Below are 24,906 nucleotides of genomic sequence, written 5' to 3'. Positions count from 1 at the left end.
AATGATAGCACCATCCTCACTGATGACTATGCTGATGACTTCGCTCCAACCTTTTGCTTCATGGCAAAAGGTTCAAAGGTACCAAATAATGCCTCCTCCTCTGATTCAAGTAACTGTGAACCTGATAATTATAAGAAACCCAGTTACAGTAAACTTGCTATCATTGCCACTAAACAACAAACTGCTCTGGAAAAGCTTCAGAAACTGCTAGATAAAAGTGATGATCTGTTGAATGATGAAATGAATCTTACCCAAATCCTCACTGATGTGAAAAGTCTTCGGTCTAGATTTGATAATCTTCAGGATCATTATGATACACTCCTCACTGACCATGAGAAGCTTTCCTATGAATTTCTTCAAAGGAAGCTTGATCTTGAGAAGCTGAGGATGTCTCGTGATGATCTTCGTATGGAAAATGATTCATTACTAGCTCAACAGATCAGCGCTGGTCAAGTTGAATTCATTCCTCCATGTCTTAAATGAATTGAACGTGAAACTGCTAATTCCTCACCAGAATCATCAAATGCTACTATTGGTACAAATTCTTCAACTGCACCTGATGTGTCTATTTCCTCACTTGAGGAAAACACAAATGTTACTGATGAAAATGCAGGGTTGAAGGAATTGTACGTGACAGGCATGTACAAAAGCCTCAAAGGACATCAAACCCTTTGTGATGTGCTCAAAAAGCAGATCTTGAACAGGAACCCAAGGAAAGAAGGAATTGCCTTTGAGAGGAAATTAAATGCTCATGGATCTTATTGGAAACCTGAGCAATATCCCAAAACCTCATGGGTTGCTGCTACTGGGCCTCCTTTTGATCCATCTAATCTAACTGGTTTTTCATGTGAATTATCCTATTCCTCAGATGAGTCATTTGACTCCAACTATAAATTGTTCAAAAATCAATCTGGTGAAGTATTTGCTCGATATGTTGGAACTAACTGCAGGAATGGCCCTCCTCTGAGGAAAATCTAGGTTCCCAAAAGTTGTCTTGAAAATCTTCAGGTGAATGTCCTCATGACACCACCACTGAAGAATCTGAACCCCAGATCAAATTCCTCAGGAGGACCAAAGTCTTCAAGAGGATCAAAATCCTCAACTGGTCAAAAATATGCTCGTACCCGTGCTAATGCGTCTAACATTCAGGGAAACTACAAGGAATATGAATATGAGCGTTACTCCTCAAATCATTATGTTCATAAATCCTCAAACCAGTTCTCTGCATATTCATATGAGTACTTTAATCCCCCTACTGTTAAGAGAAGTGCATTGGCCTCAATGCCACCTTTCTCATATGGTGCTCGCGGGATGATGAATGCTTTGCCACCCCTTCAGATGTGGGTGGTGAAGAAATCAAACTAATCACTTCTGCAGGTCAGGTCTCCAGATGAAAATCATCATCTGAAGAATTTGCTGGAGACCTGAGGAAATGCTTGATAGGACGCAAGCTAATGATTAATAAATAGAAATATTTCACACGTCCTTACAGTTCTGTTATGATGAAATTACTGATCTGATGAAATTAGTATCATATTCTTCAAATCTGAAGCATATGAGATGGTAAGCTGTAATAATTCATCTGCAGGATGACAAACCCAAGAATACTGAGTGGGTTCTTGATAGTGGCTGCACACACCACATGACTGGTGATAAAAGCTTACTGATGAATATGCCACTAACTCCATCACCTCTGAAGCAAATCACATATGCTGACAAAGGTAAAAGCAAGGTATTGGGACTTGGCAAAGTGGCTATTTCCAAGGATAGGCATATGGACAAAGTGATGCTTGTTGGATCCCTTGGTTTTAACCTTATGTCAGTCTCGATGCTTTGTGATCTTGATATGATTGTTATCTTTGGTAGATATAGATGCGTAGTCATCATGGAATCTGACAGATCCAAAGTCTTCGAAGGTGTAAGAAGAGGGGATTTGTACATTGTTGATTTCTCTACAGGTCCTCAACCAGCCACTTGCTTACTAGAAAAAACCTCAGAAGGATGGCTGTGGCACCGAAGACTAGGTCATGCAGGCATGAGGAATTTGCACACGTTCGCGAAGAAGAAGCATGTCATTGGCATCGAATCAGTCAAATTCCTCAAGGATCATTTGTGCGATGCTTGTGAATCTGGGAAATGACCAGATCCAAGCATCCCTCTAAGACTATCATGACCACTACACGTCCATTCGAATTGCTTCATATGGATTTATTTGGACCTACTCACTATGCCACACTAACCAATGCAGCATCTTAATATGGCTTCGTCATAGTTGATGATTATTCCAGATACACTTGGGTGCATATCATAGTGTATAAAACTGAAGTGCAGGAAATCTTCAAACGATTTTCTTCAAGGGCCTCGACGAACTTTGGCATCAAGATCAAACATATCAGGAGTGATAATGGAACAGAGTTCAAAAACACTGGTCTTGATGATTATCTTGATGAACTTGGTATTACTCATGAATTGTCTGCTCCTTATACTCGTCAACAGAATGGTGTCGTCGAAAGGAAGAACAGGACGCTGGTTGAAATGGCAAGAACTATGCTTGAAGAATATCAGACTCCGCGTCGCTTTTGGCCTGAAGCAATTAACACTGCATGCCATATCATCAACATGGTATATCTTCACGAATTCCTCAAGAAAACCTCATATGAACTCCTCACTGACAAGAAACCCAATGTAAGTTATTTCAAAGTCTTCGGTGCAAAATGCTGGATTAGAGATCCTCACCATAGCTCAAAATTTGCACCTAAGGCACATGAAGGTTTTATGCTCGGTTATGGAAAGGACTCGCACACTTACGGAGTCTTCAAAAACTATCACAACAAAGTTGTTGAGACTGTAGATGTGCGGTTCGATGAAACTAATGGCTCGCAAAGAGAGCAATTGCCTTCTGATCCAGATAAGCTGTCTCCTGAGGAAGCAATAAAGCTCAAGCCTACTGAAGACATTGTCCCCACTGAGGAAATTGGTGAAGAAACGATCCTCATCACTGATAAAAATCAAGAAGATGCTCCTGAGGAAATTGCACCAGCACCACTTCCTCAGCCCAGACAAAATCCTCAACCAGCTCATCCAAGGTTTGCAAACGAAGTAGAACTTGACAAAATCCTCAATGACATCAACGCGCCAGGTCCTCTCACTCGATCAAAAGCTTCACACTTAGTTAACTTTTGTGGGCATTTTTCCTTTGTATCCATCACAGAACCCTCAAAAGTTGCTGAGGCTTTTCTGGAACCGGAGTGGATCCAAGCTATGCAAGACGAACTTCTTCAATTCAAGCTGAATGACGTATGGGAGCTCGTCAAACGACCAGATCCTCGCAAGCACAATATCATCGGCACCAAGTGGATTTTCCGAAACAAGCAAGATGAGGACGGTCAAGTGGTGAGGAACAAGGCACGACTTGTAGCCCAAGGCTACACCCAGGTTGAAGGAATATATTTCGATGAAACTTTTGCACCTGTCGCTAGACTTGAAGCTATTCGAATACTACTTGCTTATGCTAATCATCGTAACATCACTTTATATCAAATGGATGTGAAAAGTGCATTCCTCAATGGTAAGCTTGAGGAAGAAGTATATGTTGCTCATCCCCCAGGTTTTGAGGATCCAAAAAATCTAGACAAAGTCTTCAGACTCAAAAAGGCTCTTTATGGTCTCAAGCAAGCCCCTCGGGCATGGTATGATACATTGAAGGAATTCCTCATGAAGAAAGGCTTCAAACCTGGTTCACTCGATCCAACTCTTTTCACTAAATCCTATGATAATGAGCTATTTGTGTGTCAAATATATGTCGATGATATCATATTTGGCTGTACTGACAAACGATACAGTGATGAATTTGCCTACATGATGAGTGAAGAATATCAGATGTCCATGATGGGGGAGCTGAAATTCTTCTTAGGTCTTCCAATTCGTCAACAAAGCAATGGAATCTTCATATCACAGGAGAAATACCTCAAGGATGTTCTGAGGAAATTCGACATGCAGGAATGCAAAGGTGCCAAGACTCCAATGCCTACCAACGGCCACCTCGGCACTGATGAAAATGGTAAAGATTTCGATCAGCAGGTATATCGTTCTATGATTGGCTCTTTATTGTATCTATGTGCATCTAGGCCAGATATAATGCTTAAGTGTTTGCATGTGTGCACGTTTTCAAGCAAAACCAAAGGAATCACACCATAAGGCTGTGAAACATATTCTTCGATACTTAGCTCACACACCAACACTAGGATTATGGTATCCCAAGGGCTCCAATCTTCATCTGGTAGGGTATTTTGATTCAGACTATGTTGGTGACCGTGTGGATCGTAAGTCAACCTCTGGCACATGCCATTTCCTAGGAAGATCACTAGTTTGCTGGTCCTCAAATAAGCAGAACTATGTATCACTCTCCACTTCCGAAGCTGAGTACATTGCTGCTGGTTCTTGCTGTGCTCAATTGCTATGGATGAAGCAAACCCTCAAGGACTACGGCATCAACATGAAGAATGTGCCTCTCTACTGTGACAATGAGAGTGCTATCAAGATTGCATACAACCCAGTACAGCACTCGAAGACCAAGCACATCCAGATCCGTCATCATTTTCTTCGGGACCATGTCCTCAAGGGCAATATCCTCATCGACCATGTGAAGACTGATGATCAACTGGCAGATATCTTCACTAAGCCCTTGGATGAGAAAAGGTTTTGCAAGTTGCGGTGTGAGCTAAATATCTTAGAGTCTTCAAATGTTTTGTAAAAACATGCACACATCCTAACACTTATGCAAAGTTGATGACTTAGATGTGCAACACATGATGAATCGATTTTCTTCAACTGATGAAGAATGTCACTCTGAATGTGAAGAAATTAACGAAGAAATTGATTCTCGGGGCCCTACGACAATTGTACGCGGCGTCTGTAATCAACATTCTTATATGGTGGGTCACGCCACCGCCCAATGTGAAATTCCTCAAGTTGATTTTCTTCAAGTGTTCTATTTCCTCAAAATGTGTTTTTCTTCAAAACACATGTTCTTCAGTGTGATGATTTATCACAAAATCTTCAAAAACACTTGATGACTTTCATTTGACTAGATAGACTGTGATTTCAAGTCCTCAACAGCATTCACTTATTGCTATTTTTTCAAGTTGATATTTTTGCTAAGTGAATGTGATCGGACCCTACATTCCCTCTATGCTATACTCATCCAGTCTATTCAATTCTTCATATGCGTTCTACTTGAAACTTTGTTCAAAATCCTCACTGCGTCCGTGTCAGCTGATGATTTTGTGACGAAAATCCTCAAATCTTCAAAAAATTGTTTCTTCAATACACAGTAACTGAACCCCACTTCCCACGATCGGATAACCACGATCTCCACTATCTCCACCACATTATTCGGGAGTTACACGTGTCGTGCGGAGACGTAGAGGCAGGGGCGGTTTGGTCCAAAATTTTCACGCCAACAGTAACTTTTGGCTATAAATATGTCCTTATCCCCCTCGGCATACTCTTCTTCGCTCCATCGCTCTCCTGCCATAGCATACACCACCGAACCCTAGCGCCATCGCTAGTAGTCTCGTCGCCGGTGAGGAAGAGCTTCACTGCCTCAACTTCTCCGTCGCCGAAACCACGCCGGAGTGGGACCATCTTCGTCCGCCGCCGCCGTAGACGTCCTCTGTCGCCGGGTTAGGGTGCATTGGACACGCGACCGAAGAGCTTCTCCACACACAACTTTCTGTGTTCTTCGTGCGCACCTTCCAGGGTAAATAAATCCCAAATTTACAGCAAGTTAGATCTAAAATTTTACATCTTCTATGTGAAATATGTTTTTCCTCAAGAAACAATAAGCACTTGATTCCTCAAACACTGCCTATCACCACATCATTGATGAACTATGCTAAGCATCCAAGATTTTCACGAGATTCCTCAATTGTGCGAATTTTCGGATCTGTACAACTCTGGAACCCAAGAACAGTATGCTTAGGCAAATTCCTCAACCACTGGTTATATTCCTGAAACTGTCAAACTTTTTCATTTTCCTCAAATCTGAGAACGCATATGACCTCTCCAAATTCCTCGCAACTGTACTCTGTTCATAGGTACACACATGTCAGCTGATGAATCTCTCGGTTCTCATCACATTAACTCGTTTGCAGCATTTCTAGAAGAAACTCTTCAAGGCTCATCAGGATCCTCAAGAGTTCAACCTCATCAGCAAAATCCTCAACTGAAGAAAATGGAGGATGACAGAAAACAGAAGGGAGGAAAGAAACTTGAGCAAAACATAGTTGTGGATATCCCTGAGGACATTTACTTGGACTATTGCACGCCTGATGAAAATGAGACAATGGCCAAGAGAAAAATACGGCTGCAGAAGATAGAACGCCGATGGGCAAAGGAATGGAAGGAATACAGGTTTGTGACTGTCAAGTATGCGAAGAAATTCGCTCTGAAGCCCCCTGGCAGACGGGCCCCACTTGAGGATCATCAAGTAGCACATCCCTCAAGCCTCAAGACCATTGATGACTATCCAGATGAGAAGGAAAAGCATCTGGCTAAGCTCAAGAAGCAGGCAGAAGCTGCAGTGAGGAAATTAAATAAATCCTCACCTGCTGCCTCAGCTGCTGCTACTTCCTCTGCCACTGAGACCTCTGGTTCAGCAATTCCTCAACCACACTCTATGCCGTCAAAGCCAAGGGCTCCAAAGCCTCAAGAGAAACCTGCTCAGGCTTCAGTCACAAAACCCTCAACACCAAAACCTTCAACACCAAAACCATCAGCGTCAAAGCCCTCAGTACCAATCTCCTCAGTACCAAAATCCTCAGCTCCACCTCCAAAGCCTCAAGAGAAACCAGTACAGAAGCAGGTCATGAAGCCTACGACCGCCAGCTCCAGCTCCTCACTCCCAGCTGCAACCAGCTCGGAGACAAAGTCTTCACCACCTCCTACGAAGACTTTGGTAACTGCTGAACATGCAACTCTGCCAAGCCCCAACAAAATCATCACCGTCCCGTCTGCATCAGAGGACTGTGATGAATATGATGATCAAACCCTGCAAGCCATCATCAGGAACAAGCAAGAAAGAGTAGCTCAAACATCAGGCAGTGTCATTCCTCTGGCCATGGACCCCAAGGTCCTCCTTGACTACATCAACATCTGGTATGAGGACCCAAACACTCCGCTTGATGATTTGAAACTTCCCCCTGGCATCAGCCACATGGTGGCCACTTTCATAAATGAAGCCAAGTGGAAAGAACAGCAGGCCAGGCAGGCCAAAGTTGCAAAGATTAAAAAGGAGAAATTCCTCAGACAGAATCTCCTCAAATTGACTCCTGATGCACTGGTGACAACACAGGCAGAGCTGAAGAAATTGACTGACAAGTACGCCAAGCTGTCAGATCGAAAAAGCCTCAGGAGCAATTTCATCAAGCTGGCCACTAGTGCTGTTGATGACTACAACAAGAGAGCCGCACCCCCAGCACCAACTCCTCAGCCCTTGATTGAGGAGCCAGCAGATGAATCTCCTCATGATGAGGAAACTCCTCAAGCTGAGGAAGTACACCAAGAGCACCGTGTTGATGAACCGGCTATTGAAGAAATCATCATGGAAACTCCAGCTGATAAATTTGCTGCAGCTGATGAGACTGCCCCTGACCCAATTGCTTCGCCAAAGCAAGCTGATGACTCTGTTCCAGCTGGTTCCTCAATACCAGCTGAAGAATCTGTCAAGAAAACCCCTTCACCAAAAGCTTCAACGGTGAAGAAGATGACTCCGTCTGCATCAGACGTAAAGAAAACCAGGGCTGCTGAGAAGGAAGCCAAGAAGAGAAAGGCCTCCTCAGCAGAAGAAGTAACAGAGGCCAAGCGCCTCAAAGCACTTGAAGAAACTGCTCCTCTGGACCTTGTGCCACTGAATATCGCTCCTTCCTATGAAATGGTCATCATTGATGATCCAGCAAAAAAGGCAGATGAGGAAATGAAAGATGTCGCCTCTGAGGAACACACTGATGAGGAAATTCAGATAGACGACAGTCCTCAACCTTTCAATCCTCAAACAGACAATGTTCAAGCATCAGCTGCACCAGCTGATGAAACTGCCTCTACCACCAAGCCAGCTGAGGAAGAACAAACTGAAAATCCTCAAGCTGATGAAATTCAACACTCTGAGCAGAATCCTCAAGATGAGCAACAGGCTGATCAAACTCCTCCAACTGAGCAAGAAGCAGAAATTCCTCAGCCTGAAGCACAGCCAGGGCCATCTCCTCAGCCTGACGCCCAGCAAGCACCATCTCCTCAGCCTGATGTACCAGCTGCTGAAATTCCTCACCCTGAGGAACATGCTGAAGAGAATGCACCTGCCCAAGACAATGCATTCATCGTGCTCAACCCAGAGACTGCTATTGTTTTCTACCCTCCTATTCTTCAGCAAAATCTTCAGCCAGTTCAGCGTCAGCCATTCTCCAAGCGTCGAAAGTTTCAAAAGGAAAATTTCTTTGAAGAACGCATGTACTTCATCGGAGAGAACCCCTATGACAAGCCTCAAATGAGGCATCTGAAGTTTTGGACTAGGACTCAGATGAACTACTATGCCTCTGTGCTCTGTGGACAAAACAAGATATTCCAGCACAGGCATATTCCTCATGTTGAGCTTGAAGCAATACCGTGCCTGGAGCCAGTCCTCAGTGTCCTTCATGATGCAGGTTTACTCCCAATGTGCTCCAACATATCTGACTGGAACATCGAGTTAATTCTTCAGTTCTATGCCACTCTTCACATATCTGGCAACCCTGAAGACATTAACACATGGGTGTTTGATTGGATGACCCAAAACACTCACTACAAGGCTCCTGCTACTGAACTCCTCAAAGAACTGCCCGTACCAATTCCCTCAGATGAGGCTGTGAAGCTTTATGGTGAGCGTGAGCTGCCAAATGGAATGATAGAAGTCCTCATGAAGCCTTTGGTTGAAAGAAAATCTCCGAGAACAACCTTCCTCGTCCACGAGCTCAAGTACACACCCAGGTCTGTCTACAGAATCCTCTGCATTGTGCTCACGCCGATCAAAGGCCATGACGATGAAGAAGATGTTGTAGGCCTCATGAAGAATATCCTCTTCAACATCATTCATGGTATTCCTATCAACATCCATGATTTCTCCTTGAGGACTTTGGCCGACAATGCTATGTGTCCTTTTGATCACAAGATATATGCCCCATGGATCATGAGATTCATCAGGACAAGGACAGGCATCAACTTTCTCGCTGAGTGCCAAAACCATGTTGGTTATATGCCTCCTATCCGGGTCAACAAGAAGACTTTCGATTCCATTGAAGGCAAAGGAAAATCTATGATTGAAGAAGGCACTAGGCCCCTTGATGGCCAGTTCAGAGAGCCAGAAGCTTATTCCTCATGGGATGATACTGAGACTCATCCGGCAAGCCCCGTTCCTCCTCGCGTGATGAATACCAGAGGGCTCCTCCTCGGTCTTCACCAGAAGGTGGATCGCAACCACAAATGGGTCAAACGCCAGTTTGGTGCCATTCTGAAAACCCTCACTGAAACACAGAACTCTGTGAAGCTCAACCATCACTATCTGCATGAGGTTTTTGATCGCACCTGGGCTACACTTGCACATCTGAAGACTCAAACTGAGCTTGAAGAAATGGACTTTGAGCGAGACTTTGAATGGTCATGGCCTCCCAAGAAGAAGTTCAGGCCTATTCCAGTGCCAGACCTTGAAGACAGCTCCTTTTCTTCATTCCGCACTGCTGAATCTGATGAAGAACAGCTCGACACTGCTACCGGTCCAAGGAAGAAGACTACCCCCAAGAAGCATCACGGCTCTTCCTCAACCGCCAAGGAGTGAAGTCTTCACGGGCGTTAGTCCTCAGTTTGTCCCTTTTTGTCACTTGATGACAAAGGGGGAGAAACTTGAGAGTTAGTCTTCAAGCGGGATATTTTTGGGGCTTACGAACTATATTTAAGTTACAAACTCTTGGCTCTTCTGAATTTTTTATGTAATGAGTTGTAACTTAAGCCCGATGGTACTCTGACGCTTTTGAACGTTTTCCTTCGCATGCTTATTCCTCAAGCTTTAATGCACGCATGCTGGAATTCGTCAGATACCATCTCTCATCATGCATTTTCATTTTCTTCATATGATATGTTATATGTATGCATGATTTACAAGACTTAGGGGGATATCTCCATGATATAAATCATCAATGTGCATTTGCTGTAAAAAAGCAAAATCCTCAAGATATGCACATCTTCAGGGGGAGTCTCTCTGAATCTTGATTTCAAATTCCTCAAAATGAGTATTTACACTTCATATTTTTTATCCCTGTTGAAGACTTAACCTAATTGTCATCAACCACCAAAAAGGGGGAGATTATAAGTGCATCTAGTGCCCCTTAGTGATTTTGGTGGTTTGAAGACTTATAGGTTAAGTATCTAATGTGTTTGTGAGTGTACACAGGATCTATAAGTCATTGAGGAGTTTGAGATATTTGAAGAATATCGATCCCTAAAAATATATGTCTTCAGTTGAAGAAATTGGTCTAAAGGTGAAGAAATGAATCGCGAGGAATCTGCGATGAAATTGATATTCCTCATGAAGATACTGATATTGAGAAGTCCGGTGGTTCCTGAAGAAAATCACTCTGAAGAATTGAAGCATGAAGATTTACACTCTCTGTTTTACTTTCTTCGCATTCGAGTAATAGGAACACTGTACTGTTAAAGGGGGTCGAAGTTACACTATGGAATGAATTTCCTCATGATGCTCAACCCAAGCCTAATCCTACCAAAAGCCTCAAGTGAGGAATATGAGTGATATGAGGACTCTCACAGTTGAGGGTTCCGACCGTTTCGATAGCCACGCCAAGTCACTGGTCTTATCCACTCCAACGGTCATATTATTTAAGGGCATTAGTGTCAAATCATGTCGGGATGCTCCTAGGCTATAAATAGCCACCCCCCCCACAACCACTAGCTGGTTGGCTACTCCATTAGAAACTAACACTTGTCATAAGAGCAACCCAAATTCCTCAGAGCCTTCGAGAGTAATTCATCAGTGAGGAAATACACCACCCACCGAAACCACAAACCAAACCTAGTGATTGAGCATCACTGAAGAAGTTGTTCCTGTGTGGGACTGAAGCCTTTTACCTTTGAGGACTGTGCATCCTCCAGACGGTTAGGCGTCATGGTCTAGAGCTTTCCAGCAGCCAATTGTGGATCGCCGGGTGACCAAGTTTGTGAGGGTTTGGAAGTCTGCCCTGAAGACTTACCACGAGTGTTGGGCGAGAACTGTGTGTCCTTAGCTCAAGGAGAATACGGTAGGGACTGTGTGTCCCGGGACTGTGTGTCCCGGGACTGGGTGTCCTTTGGTTTCAATACCAAGCCGCTCCAAACCAGATGTACGACTGTCACAGCAGTTGGAACTGGGTCATCAACGACTGTCTTCACTGAGAAACGGGTTCTAATTCCTCAACTCTTTACTTTCCCCGTATTATGTGTTGATGACTTTCACTGTGACTGTTTGAAGAATTTGCTGAAGACTTTCTCTGAATTTCCTCAACCCCAAATTCTTCACGTTAGTTATTCCTCATCTGTATTCTGCGTGCCTGCTCACTGTGCAATCTGTTTTCACATTCTTCACTCTGAAAAACTACTGTTGTGAAACTTTGCACTTCTGATCCTTTACTGGTTCCGCTGTAAGTTAGTCATCAGTGAGGAATTTCCTCAAAAGGAATTTCCTCAGTGATGAAATTCTAAAAATCTCCTATTCACCCCCCCCCCTCTAGTCAGTATAACGCACTTTCACCATGCCATCAGCCTTAACCTACATGCATTCTGACTGGGAAGCGTCCTAGCTCGCAAGAACGTCACCAAGTTACTCTTCACCATATCATGTTCTCTCATACCTGGTCAATGAAATAACCAGTGGCAAGCCAATGAGTACTTTGAATGTACTCGCAAACAGCCCATGATATGGATAATGCAGTTGGTCGGTAACAAGTAATATGCAGTATTGGTGGATAGCAGCTTAACTGTAAATAAACATAATCATAGATGGATGTGCAACATAAGCTAGATGGTATTTGGAAGAACAGGTTACAAATATCAATATATATGCCAAGGGCTGAACACTCTGGTTCACCCGATATGCCAAGTCACCAAACTTGGCCATGTCAACTCTTTCATATTAACACCATTTACGACACACTCACGCACACTTGGTTTATGCGGAAACGACTAGACGTAGTTTAAGAAACACCACCCAAATGTCCTTGACCGTGGACACGACTATTTGAATAGTTTTACACTCTGCAGAGGTTGTACGTTGTACTCACGAGATCTGGGAAACTTCTGTGTCATCCAGAGCTCGCGGTATATAACATACCCGAGGTAAGTAGCCGATTAATGCCTTTCCCCTGACGATACTAGACAAAGAGGTCCACTCGATTGGTACCCATCCCACATGTTGTACGTCTTACGAGTACCGACTCTGGATAGTAGCAACCATGCGGGAACCAATGGTGTGCCTGGAACATGTAAAAACGGCATAGTCGCCCTACGTGGCACGACCCCATCACGAGAGTGACCACACATCACTCCCGCCACTAGTAATGTGGCTATTTGCTAGCACCGACCAGAGTAATCGGCCTAGCCCTGTCCCATAAAGGGATAACGTGGTCGCACATGTAAGGTTGGGACGGTCGACACATCATAAATCTAATCCCATTTCCGAAACCACACACACCAAATATCCGGTGCACCACTTCTCCAAAAGAGGCCACCTAACTCATCATCACCCTCGGGCATTAGTGGCACCCGACGGGGTTTTCATAAACCTTTGATTTTATATCATCATCATGCTCATGCTACTATGCTTAGCTCTACTTGTAAACAAGATATTAGCGTGACCCTCATAGGTGGTAGGATCAAGCTTAAAATGCAAGTGCTCCGGAGGAGCCATCGGTAACATCACTTCAATGATTTACCGATACTTATGATCTTATGTAACGGAAATATTTGCTTTACTAGCATGCAATATAACATATGCTCAGACATGGTCAAAGGGCTGCTTGCCTTTGCTCTCATAAGTTCTCGGGGTCTTCGAGGTCTTCCGATCCAACTCCGAGTATTCTGTCTACTCCGTCAACTATCGTCGGAAACAAACACAATAAGCCACACAACAAGCAGAAATAAAAGTGCTATAGAAATGGAAGTTATATTTTTCTTGGACCTCTCTGGTCATAAGAAAAATACCTGAAGCTTGCCATAGGAGATTTGGATCATTAGAGAATTTTGAACGGGCGAAAGGAGGAATAGGTGATATTAAAAGAAGCCTATAGAAAATGTGATGATAAAAATGAGTGGAGGCACTCATTTAATAGAGTATAATTTTAGAAATATCTAGGAATTGGTTTCACTGGATTTGGAGTTGACATGAATATTCTAGGGATTTTATAACATGGAATAAATAGCAAAAGGGAGCTATTTATTTATTGCAACAGAAATATGTCATACAAAAATGTTGACCAAGGCTTCAAAAATAGGATATGATATTAGAAGGCTCTGGAATTTGGAATCACTCCATTTGGAGTTGATTTGAACACTATAGGATTTTTGAAAGGGGAGCTAGAAGCACCCTAGATCTGTATTTAATTATAAATACAGTATAAATTTTGTTTGGAAAAATGTGCAAAACACACCTCTGGATAGATCTTGATTTTTGGGACCTATAGAATTTTGAATCAACTAATTTGGAGTTAAAATGAATTTTACATGGAATATTGAAGTTTCTGGAAAAAGCAGAGAAGGGACTCTATCCTAGGGGGCTATCCCGCGCACTTGGCGAAGGAGAGGGAGGTGGCCGGCCCAGCTACGCTAGCTGGCGCCAGCGGAGGCCATGCCGAAAGTGTACCAGCGGGGAAGGCGCTTCCGGCTTGGGGTGGCGCAAAACTGAGGGGGCGCCTCCACTTGAATGAGTGGCCCCGGGCCTATGTCTCACCAACATGCGGGCCCGAGCCGTCGGACCTGTCTTCCTCCTCCCGCTCGATCTGAGAGCAGGCAGGGGAGGCAGGGCAGGGCAGCGACTGCTGCGTGCCCCGGCGGCTCCGGCTGCCCCCGTAGATGGCCAGCGGTCCTGATGGGCCAGGGGCTGCGCCGCGCCCATTCCAGTACCTGGCGAGCGCGGGGGAGGGCCGGAACGGCACTGGCCGAAGCGGCTGCAACGAGGCGGCAATGGTGGCCGTGGGTAGCAGTGCTCCGTCCACCAGAAGGGAAGAGGAAGGAAGGGGGTGGAGATGCGTAGAGGAGGGAGGCCTCTCGGCGCATCCTCAGGGAGGGAAGAGCTCGGGGGAGCCTGAGTTGAAGAAGGGGACGCCGGTGGCTTCGGCCATTAGAGGAGGAGGAGAGCTCAGGGCTCGAAGAGAAAGGAGGGGACGTCCAGGAGGTTGCAGGAGAAAGGAGGGAGAGCCCGAGAGAGCTTGGGGTGAGGAGATAAGAGAGGGAGAAGAGAGAGAGAGCTCTGGAGCTCTCGGTGCTCACAGGGCACGGGGCATACACGCGCCCTGGGGCACTTTGCAGGCGAGCTGGTGTCTGGGAGGGCTTGGACCAGTCAAGGTGAGTTCCGTGGCGCGCTGGGACACGCGTCCATCGATGGACCCGAGCTGCAGCAAAAGAAAAGGATGCACAGCAACCGTTGTTGCATGCTGCCAGCGTGGTCACCATGGACGCTCGTGTCCACAGGGCTCCTATGACCAGTCAAACATGTCCAACACGTAGGGCTCACATGTAGGAAGGAGACTTTGGAGTTTGGTTGCATCTGGGGTTGGTTTGAATTGGCTTTGGTTGTGGTTAAGATTCCAGCAGGAAACTTGGGGCTGGCAAAGGTTGCTTTCAGAGGAAGGGAATTGAGATGAAACCTTGTCTACCAGTCCTAAACATGGAAGGACTACAACAATGACAAGTTTGAGCTTAGGCAGAGGTGGGTATCTAGTACTTGCTGTACAAAGCTATATTTCAGCCAGAAATGAACTTTTAGATGTGTTGCTCATTTTCTCCACATGAGCATACCATCTGTTGGCTTGAAATGATGCCTTGGGATGCTAGGGGCCCTTTGGAAAGAGATGGGGGCTTTGGTTTAAGCAGAAGTGGGACAAGAGGGGTAAAAATGGTGATTCCAAGGGTAAAATGAGAAGTAGTTACATGGAGTCTCTCCCAATAATTGAGCAGTGGGCATGGAAAAGCTACTGGAGGTAAAATGGTAACTAGGATAGGCTGTGGTAGGAATTTGAGATCAAGGGTAAAGGTGGAAGGGGCCAAAGTAGCCACTTTAGTGGGTGCACACAAGGTGTTTGATGAGTGTCAGGGCAACCATATGAAATTCAATGGATATGAACTTTAACATGATCAAATAAAAGATGAAAAGAAGCTTGGACACCAAATTTGGGATTTGGTGGAGAAGTTTACCAATGTAGACTTGGAAAACCCATGAAATGGGCCGAAATGGCTTTCTCCTTAAAAACTATTCAAATCAATTCCCAAAAATCCAATATTTGGTGTGGGGGCATTATTTCAGCAATCGGGTATGCCCAAAAAGTTTGGGTCAATTGGAGAAAATTTATAATGTAAAGTTCCCAAAGTCAGAAATCAACACAAAGGGTTTTGAGGGGATTGGGACAAGTTCTTCTATTCTCCTTGATGCACCACTTGGTGTGGATGCATTATTGGAGTATCAGAACATGTCTATCAAAGTAGAGCACAATTGGAGATACTTGACAATGCAGAGTTGCTCAAATTTGGATCTGGATAGATAGGGATTTAGAATAATTAGGGGAATCAAATCAACTTGGATTGAGATGAAACTTGGCAAGATCATCACATATATCATATGTGACATGCTGGAATTTTACAGGAATTAATTGAGAATATTTCTTATAGAAATATTCCAAAATCTTGAAATAGGCAGGAAGGGTTTTGAAGGGTTTTGCCCAATATTTTGAACATGACCATGTGTTAAAACTCATATATATATGGAATATATATGTCCACTGAGTTTCCCTAAATTTTCTCAAATATTTTGAAAGCAATAAAAATAACTTTCCTTCATAAGAGACCATTTGTGGCCTCACGGGGAGGCATTTAAATAAAATAGTAAATTAACTTTTAAAATAATAATATTGTGGTTTTGGGAAGTCATATGATAATGGGTTTTAAATAAAATAATTGATGCAAAATAAATTCCGTAATTCGAGGACGTGTAGTACAAATCTCATCTCACGGGTTTTGAAAGCTTAAATCAAAGAAATGCTTTTTGGTGAAAATAATATTTGGTAAAAATAGTTTTTGGTCCTAAACACATGGCATGATCATTAGGAAGGAGTTTTGGGCTAAGGAGGTGAGTCTGGAGAGTAACAGAATTGTTGAGAATCAAACACAAGCATTCAAGCAAGCAAGCAAACAATAGTCACTTCAAGCATCACAAGCATTCACAAAAAAATTAATTGGTCCTAATTTTTGAAATAAGTTAATTAGTTAGGAAAGCTAAACACATGGTGTTACACCACGCGGCCACCCTGCGCGACCTGGCCCCTCGTCGCGCCCACAGGACGCCTGGGTGGGCCCCACCTCCTCTGACGCCCTCCTTTGGCCTATATTTACCCCTCCAATCGGAAACCCTTCGAGAATATCTAGAATCGCGAATTTCTCCATCGTTCTGCCGCCGCAGCGCTTCCGAGATCGGGAGCGTCAGGAGACCTCTTCCCGGCACCCTACCGGAGGGAGGATTGACCTCCGGGAGGTTCTCCACCGCCATGGACGCTTCCCGAACGTGCCGTGAGTAGTCATCCTTGGACCATGAGTCCATGACCAGTAGCTATGTGATGTCTTCTCTCCAATCTTGTGCTTACATGATTAGCCCTTGTGAGCTGCCCTACATGATCAAGGCATCTATGTAACTTTCCTGCTATTGCTATGCTCGGTTTGTTGGGATCCTATGGATTATGAGATTATGTTCAGATTGTTATGAGTTATATATTTGATTATCCTTTTATATTATGTTCTTTAGTGATTCATGCATGTTCTCCGTTGCTCTTTATTGCTTTGGCCGAGTAGTAGATTATAACTCCATGAGGGAGCGTTATGCATGATTGTGCGTTCATGCCCCCTGATGTCTAGCTTGAGTGACAGAAACATGAGACTAGGGGATGTGTTGTTGCCACCAGGGAGAAAACAATGGTGCTTGTGACCAGGGTTGCAAGGATTGTTTACCTTACGAATAGTTCGTTAATGCAGTTGTCCGTTGCTTTGAGTTTACACTCTGTGTGGGGCTCGCAACTTAATACCAGCGAGATGTTCTGGATAGATATCTCAAGGTGGATGATTAGTAAGTAGATGCTGATGAATAAACGGTCTACTTGTCTTGGCGTACTGCACATTACTATTGAGCCTCTAACTTTCAAGTAGCATAATTAGCATTGCAGTGCGTTCATAATTCTGTCAATTGCCCAGCTGTAATTTGTTTACCCAAGCATAGTTGTTTATCGTCTTTTGGGAGAGAGACATCACTAGTGAACATCATGTGACTCAGGTCCATATCACCACCATTGCTTACACCTCCATCATTTACTGCTTTCATTTACTTTTCTGTTGCAATCACTATCACTATTCCCGCTTGTGTTTTGATCCTTTGCAAACTACAAGGCTGGAGAGATTGACAACCTCTCTGTACTCGTTGGGAGCAAAGTTATTTGTTGTGTGTGTAGGTCCACGTCTTCTGCTAGCGCCAGGGCAGCGGACACCTACTTGTTGGTCCTCAGAGTCCTCCTGGTTCGGTAAACCTTACAGTCTCCGTGTAAGGAAAACTTGTTGCTGACGACATCTCCACCTTCCACTTGGGGTAACCAACGAGGGGCGAGAAGTATATTCATCAACTCGTCATCAGCTAGTCAACTAGAGGCTTAGTGGGGACAGTGTTTTTTCTATGTATACACACATGTATTTGAGTTTCCAATCAATACAATTATAGCATGGATAATAAATGATTATCATAAACAAGGAAATATAATAATAACCAATTTATTATTGCCTCTAGGGCATATTTCCAACACCCACAAGGTATCTGGGCGCGACCATCCCCCTGGGCGCGCCCATATGCCTTGTGGGGCCATATGGATCTTCTGGTACTCCCTCGAAGCTTCTCGGGTCCCTTTCCTTCTAGAAAATCGTCAAAAGTTTTGGGCAATTCCGATAACTTTATTTTCTCCACACAACAACACCATGGTAATTCTGCTGAAAATAGCGTCAGTCAAAGTTAGCTCCATTTAATCATATAAGAATGAATCAAATATATTGTTGCCGGGGATATAGCCCTAGGGTAGGGTCATAGGTCTGACCAATACGTCCTACCCAAGGGCACCTCATTATTAGTTTAAGGACTACAAGGGAAATTCCTACTCGATCGTGACAACATCTAATCCACTCGGTATGGATCCACTCAGACAAGTACATTCAATCCACTCGGATGACAGTCAACCACTCGGCCGTATGACTCACTCGGTCATGCAAATACCAACAGTCGGCAAGACATCTGTAGTGGGCTGACATTATGGCATCAATGCCCCATCTTGTAACATAAGAGGTGAGGAGGTGGCGCACTCTATATAAGCCAACCCCCTCCACATAACTAGGGACATCTTCTTCTTCGTCTCCCCCTGCGGGATCATTCCTTCCCTGGAGCTATGTCTCTCTCCATACCATGTAACTCATGTCCATGACAGATAAAACAAAGCCTCTCCGGAGCACGAGACGTAGGGTTGTTATCTCCACTGTGAGAGGCCTGAACTCGCTAAAACCACCATGTCACCCATGTGCATCTTGATAGATCATGCTCCGTTATCCTACCCTCTTTCTATTGTCGGAATCGTTACCACGACAATTGTAAATATGGGTAAATATGCCATGAATACTTCTTAAATTATCAATATGTTGGAGAATTATCAACTTACTGTCGTAATAAGCCACCTTTTTTCCCTCTACCCACCACGCATCCACTGACAGATGGGCATGCCGGCACGGGCGTCCCATGCATCAGTGAGAGCGCTAAGATTCCACAACGCACCCGCCGAGAGATGGGCCCACGATTGGGGTATCGCGCGACACTAACTGTGCAGTCACTGCCAGATTCACCCATCGACAGGGTGTCCCATGGGTTAGTGAAAGCGCTCAGATACGACCAAGCACCCGCCTACAAATGGGACCGCGGTTGGGGTCCCACACGTCGATAACTACTCACCCGCTGGCAGATTGGTCCATCGCGTCAGTACCCACTCATCCGCTGATAGATGGACCCGCCATTGGGTGTCCTACGCAACGGTTTTAATGCCCACATACCACCGCACGACCGTTGGGTCCTCCGTTGGGGTCCCATGCGTCAGTAACTATGCACGCGACCTACGATCAAGCTACCGCTGACATGGTATCCTATGCGTCAATGAGACCACCCACCTACAACCATGCAGCCGCTCACAGACGGGTCCTACAAGTGAGTATATGCACCCACTATCTACACCCGCGCAACCGCTGACAGGGGTGTCCCACACGTCAGTGACCCTCCCAAGTAACGGTCAAAGGCCTTGATCGAACAACATACCCCAGTTTGAGCTTTTGAGTGGGTGGGCCATGGAGTGTAGGGGAAAAGTGAGGGTTGCAAAATAGCGGGGGCAAAAATAACCAGAATGGAAACTGGGACAACTTAAAATTGCAGCAATTCTTTCTTCCCGTGGACATTTGTGAGATCTAGAAAATTCGACCCTCTCATTGCATTGGCGGGGATTTCATAGCATGGGCTCTAGAAAAATCGGATGTTTTTATTGTGAGAAGTGCTTACCGTTTGGCCTCAGATGACCTTCATAACAAGCACACAATCACTTCAAGTAACCGACCGGATGGATGTTGTGAGGGTTGGAGGGCCCTATGGTCTTGCCCGACTCCTTCAACGGTGTTGACCTTCGAGTGGTGCCTTGGAAATAATTCCCTTGCTACATGGTGTAATAAGTTGAAAAGTAATCTAGAGACTAGTTCCCAATGACCTATTTGTGGTGCTGGTGAAGAGGACATATTTCATACCTCTTGTACATGCACGAACGCAGGAGACCTATAGAATGTTATGGTTGACGAATGGTTTATGTTGGATGTTTCTTTGATCAAGCCGATGGGGTGTGATTTGTTGAGGGATCGAAAGCAAATGTCTAGAGGGGGGAGTGAACAGATACTAACAAGGCAAAAGGTGCATTTTTTGTTTTCTTGAAACTTGGGTAGGTTTTAGCACAAATTAATCTACTAGCAATACAATCTACACATGCATATCTAGAGTATAGGAAGCAGGTAATAAACAACATGCAAGTGCAAGAAAGAAAGGGAGTGGAGTATGGAGATAATCAAATGCAATGAAGATACAATGATTTTTGGCGTGGTTCAAATAGGTGGTGCTATTGCACGTCCACGTTGATGTAGGCTTCAAACCAAACAGGGTAACGGTTTTGCGAGTCCACAGAGGGCCCCATCCATGAAGGGTCCATGAAGAAGCAACCTTGTCTATGCCATCATGGCTTAGGTCCACGAAGGACTAGCCTCACTTGGGGTAGATCTTCACGGAAAAGATCTTCAGGATGAATTATGGGTGTATGATCAGATTATTCATTGAAAGTAGCTGAGTCTTTTCTAAACTTTATTATGTGCGATTTATACAACTATTTAATGCTTTTCGATCTATGGGTTTTCTTTAGCCAAGTTGAATTATCGATCTTTAGTGCAAGTGGTGCATAGTGTTGGGTTCAACCTTGCGGTGTCCTCACCTCGTGACACAAGGGATAGTGAGACATGTATTGTATGGTTGCTACTAAGGAATAAACGACGACGTCTGAACATATTATTTGGTATTACTTTGTCTACATTATGTCATCTTGCTTAAAGCATTACTCTGTTCGTATGAACTTAATTACCATAGATGCAGGTAGTAGTCGGCTGATGGTGGAGTAATAGTAGTAGATGTAGAATCATTTCAGTCTACTTGTCATGGATGTAATGCCTATGTATTTTATCTTGCCATGAATAATGTCATAACTATGCGATTTTCTATCAATTGTCCAACAATAATTTGTTCACCCACCTTATGACATGCTATGGAGAGAGAAGCATCTAGTGAAAACTATGGCCCCGGGTCTACTTTAATCATATTATAAGAACTAAAAATACCTTGATGCAATTTATTTACTTTAATTTTACTTTGCAATTTATCAACCTATTACAATCAGATTTAATCCTTGTCACTAGCCTATTGCTAGCGTTGGATGCATGTATTTGCTCTTTTGTGTGTAGGTGCTGCTCACGGTTATTTGCACGAGTCTCTTATTGGTTCGATAAACCTTGGTTTTTAACTGAGGGAAATACTTTTTGCTAATTTACTACTTTGCCCTTCCTTTTCGGGGAAATCCCCACGCCATCACAAGTAGTAGTGTGTGCCAGATGTCAGTGTCTAGGAACCAGGCATTGGGATGAGGGCAAGCAACCCTTTTAGTTTGTCCATGGACTGAACACGCTATGTTACCATGGCCATCGTTCTCCGGGGAGGAGACGATTGGAGGTAGGGCACATCAGAGCTACCCAGATTTAGGCCACCATAGAGGTGTAATACCCTACTCCTACCTAAGGATGATATTGCAGTGTTAACGATGAACTGGTTACCATGTATCCGGTATGTTGCTAGTGAGTCAACCTCTTGCTAGGTTGCACACACCCTGTATTTATACTGAACTTGGCCCTCCCCTCACCCCATGGGGGTAACGACATGTCCAGCTCTAACACAGGTGAGTGAGGGAAGCCGTGTGTACCGACCCGACATTACGAGGCGCAACAATGTTGCACATGCCGAGAGGACTGCTACAAGCACCATGCTGGGAGGTGAGTCCTTGGCGACCACGGCGGGTGATCTCAGCTATGGTGTGCCCCGCTGGCGCCCAAAGTCAAAAGGTAGATATGCGATAGAAAATACAATCATACAAGTAGATTGAGGTTGTAAAATCAGTTTCGCCCTAGAATGAATAAATTAGTTTCCTATTCATGATTGTACATACACAATTTACATGGGTTGTACATTTATACATGGTCTAACCGCACAATAAATTAGTTTCCTATTCATGATTGTACATACACAATAAACAGTATACAGATCAACATTGTATAATAGACGTCATTGAAGTAGACTAACCGTACGATATCCTTGCGTCGATCCATCGTCACAGATTCATGGGGCGCAGGCGCGCAGCATCACATCGTCGTCGGCAATCAATTTTGGTTGCAAACCTATTGATTCAGTGCCAGTTTTCTCCTTCCGAAACTGCCCTGGGCTTGCAGCTCATCACTGCGTTCGGTCTGGGCCGGCAAGGCAGCAAGGTGTCCGCCTGCCTATCCTGGCATCCCCTTTCCTTCGCCCCTTGTTGATGGAGGTACGATGGTGAGATCTGGTCAGCGACGGCTTGGAAACGAAGGGGTTAGCATCTAGCGATATGTGTGTGACTGTGTGCGTAGTCCAGCTCCAAGTCATGGCTGCGTGCGGCAAGTTGCAACTAACAGCTTCTCCTGTCCTTTCTGATGGGCTGCCATTTTCCTTTACCTCGTTTTGTGCAAAGAAAAAAAGCAAAGACATTGGGTTGTACATTTATACATGGGCTGAGAGGTTGGTGATTCACGTTAACTGCAAAGCCTGAATGGGGGGGCAAAGCACGTCACATACACGTACCTAATCAAAAAAGTACGGATTAACTGAACACCATCGAGGGAAGTCAGGATGTTGGGGGGGGGGTCTCGCCCCCCCCCCCCCCTCGCCCCCCCTTGAATTCATCCCTGGTTGTAGCGGCGTATTGGCATTTAATGCCCCTGGTGGCCACATTCTCTCGTTCATTCACACAGAAAGGAACCCTCATTGACGAAGATGCTTCTCGGGAGTTGGTCCCCCTCTAAGCCATGGACAAGGAGAGGCGTATTATTGTTGCTCTCCGAGCATCACTGTCAAAGCCTAAGTCCACCGGCCCAGGGTACCCTAATTCCCATTGGGCCGACTTGCTCCTACCCGCGGGAAATCTTTTCAACGGTCTAGTATTTGTCAAGTCTAGTAGGTGAAACTTGTTGGCACAACTTGCAATTCAAGGCGTGGTCCACTGTTCATGTTGTGAATGAATGTAGCATGGAGTTCTAGATGGAAGTTCAACTTAACAATCTCCACCGAAGCACCGGTATGTAAAGAATGTTTTGAATTATTGGGGGGTTGTTGTAATTGTTGGAACCTCTTCTCATAACCCCCACTAAATCCGATGCTATTCCAACAATCCCCCACATGGGCCTCTGGAGTTATAACATTCCACGTAAATCCCCCACTAAATCCAGTGTTATTCCAACAATCTATCGTAAACTTTAAGTGATTCTAGAATTTAGTGGGAGTTGTTGGAATTATTGGCCTAGCCCATTTGATAATTCATAACTTATTAATAATTCTTAGTAAATCTTAGAGGCCCATGTGGCACATTCATGCATGCCAAGGGGGTATGTAAAGTTTAGTGTCACCACGCTAGTGAAGTATGTGTGAGACCAATTTATAAGGTGGGTTGTCCACATACCACTAAGAGCCTGAGAAGAGAGCACATACATGTGAGCTCCTCCCCCCCCCCTCACCACACCATGCCTCGCATGTGCGTCGTGTTTCGTGATCGAGCCGAGTTGCTCTAGGATTTGTGCAACATGTGCATGTTGCCTTAAGAGGTCGCTCATCTTTCCAGGCGAGACACATTTCATCTCCTACCTTTTGGTTTCAGGCTTTGCGTGGTCTACCACTTTCCCATCCCTCTTCTTAGCATGCACCGAGGAGTAAGACAACAGACATCTGAAACCCCGCCTCATGTGATCCGATATGGGAAAGGGTGGTCAAGTTTTTTGGGGAGTGCCCTTGCACGACTAATCGATCCTTGTTCATCGTGGTGCAAACGACGAATGCTTTCCCAATGTCGACCACCTGCTTGGCGACAATGACAAACGGCGCATCAACATGTTCTTCCACTGCTTTGTATGTCATCTTATCCCCTCTATTAGGGTAAGCGCTTGGTTTACTACTAGTAGCAATCAATATGGATATGATACTTTTTGCTTGTGACTGCATGACTAGCTTCAATAATCTCTTTCTTGTTACGGTTATCGTCTCTATTATGATCATCATATTTTATCTACCATTCTTCTAGATTAAACTTAACAAAAAAATTCTCAAATATTCAACACCATGTCCACTCATGACCGTTGTTGTGTGACGCGAAGGGTGAGATCATTGTCTACCTCCTCTGAGTCCGAACGCAACATGGTCTCCCAATCCATCCGGCACGACTCGTTGTCAGGTCCATCACCGGATGCACCATCGGAGCTCGACATGGGGAGGGGAGATGACGGAAAGAGGAGGGAAGAGGGAGAGACGAAAAGGAGAGGGGTGGGCTATGGAGTAGAGCGGGGAGTGAGAGAGTGGGGACTAGGGTTGGGTCAGGATTAGGGTCTGCATGGGACAACATGGACCGGTGTAGACATTTAGGGCCAGTTTTGTGTGAGACCAATATGTGGGCTGAGTTTTGGGGGTGCTGGAAAGTCTGGACATTTAGAGTCGGTCTGTGGGGTACGGTTGGATCGCTTTTTATGACCGATCAGTGATCAGATCGTCCACCAAAACGTGTATAGAGGGGTCAGGTCGTAGATGCTCTTACTTGCATGCGGTGTGGCTGATGAACTGGAGTACGGTTGGGTCTGTTTCCATGACCGGTATATGAAGGGGTTTAAAAGATCCGGCTTTAGACGCTCTTACTT

The sequence above is a fragment of the Hordeum vulgare genome, chromosome 1H (genome assembly GCF_904849725.1).
Source record: "Hordeum vulgare subsp. vulgare chromosome 1H, MorexV3_pseudomolecules_assembly, whole genome shotgun sequence".
NCBI classification, from domain to species: domain Eukaryota; kingdom Viridiplantae; phylum Streptophyta; class Magnoliopsida; order Poales; family Poaceae; genus Hordeum; species Hordeum vulgare.
The sequence above is the reverse complement of the archived record's forward strand: the minus strand, read 5'-3'. Positions refer to the sequence as shown.